Source organism: Octodon degus, unplaced genomic scaffold (assembly GCF_000260255.1).
Source record: "Octodon degus isolate 3935 unplaced genomic scaffold, OctDeg1.0 scaffold00475, whole genome shotgun sequence".
Lineage (NCBI taxonomy): Eukaryota > Metazoa > Chordata > Mammalia > Rodentia > Octodontidae > Octodon > Octodon degus.
Window position 1 is genome coordinate 93,596 of NW_004525051.1, and position 913 is coordinate 94,508.

Sequence of the window (913 nt, forward strand, 5' to 3'; positions counted from 1 at the left end):
TAGCAGTGACATGGGCGCTTCACTGTACTGCTCGGCTTTTGGGCTGTGAACTCACCTGGTCTGGTCAGCAGCTAGAATGTTTCACTCTATTCTGTGTCTCCGAGTGTGGCATGGGACGTTGCTCCTTCCGAGCAGAAAAGCGCACTGTGGGACCCTAATGCTAGTGAAGAAGAGAGCGATGGATGAAGCAGGTCTGTCCACAGGGCCATGTCATTTGAGCAGTATGCAGCGTGTCCAGTCCCATATAAGTTTGGAATGTCAGTAGAGAGCCATCGATAAACACAAAGTGAAAAATCAAAAACATTTTTTTCTATGTATGTAAGGACAGTAATCTTCCAATTAAACAAATACATACAAAGCAAACCTAAAATATCTGTAGAAAAAAAACATTTAACTCAGCAGGCACCTGGAAAATTTATGAATTTCTCCACAAAATGAAACAAATGAAACAAACAGACCAAACTATAGCACTTTTAAGCCTTTTGTTAAACCACAAAACAAGGAGGGAAAGCTCGAAATCAGTCCCCCACTACCACAAACAATGCAGTCGAGTTTCCCGCATTTGGGGAAATCTCAGGGGTCAGCACATCCGGAGTGCAATGGATAAGCCTCGCCCTGGGAAAACCACTTTCGTGATAATGGTATCTCCCCTGCCAGGTAAGTATGACTGCAGCTCCGCCCTCCCCAACCAAACCTCCTGCGTGCCTCATTCTTCACTCAGGCTCATTTGCCTCCACGCACTCTCGGGTCTCCCTAACTCGTCAACGCAGGAGATGCGCTGGGCTGAGAAACTGCCTTAAGCTATTTCCCTGGTCACAGGAAAATCATTGAGCTTCAACACCAGGAATCCAACCAGCAGCCCCCAGCTTAATTATATGCGTAGAACATGCCCTCCCGTGGCATCACAGCATGA

General features: G+C 46.7%; 1 non-coding gene across 1 annotated transcript; it reads right to left on the reverse strand.

The window, feature by feature from the left end:
* Positions 1-501: 501 nt before the first annotated feature.
* LOC111814750 lies at positions 502-665 on the reverse strand. Its single transcript, XR_002819654.1, has one exon. It is a non-coding gene; the product is annotated as a U1 spliceosomal RNA (small nuclear RNA).
* Between the last annotated feature and the right edge of the window lie 248 nt (positions 666-913).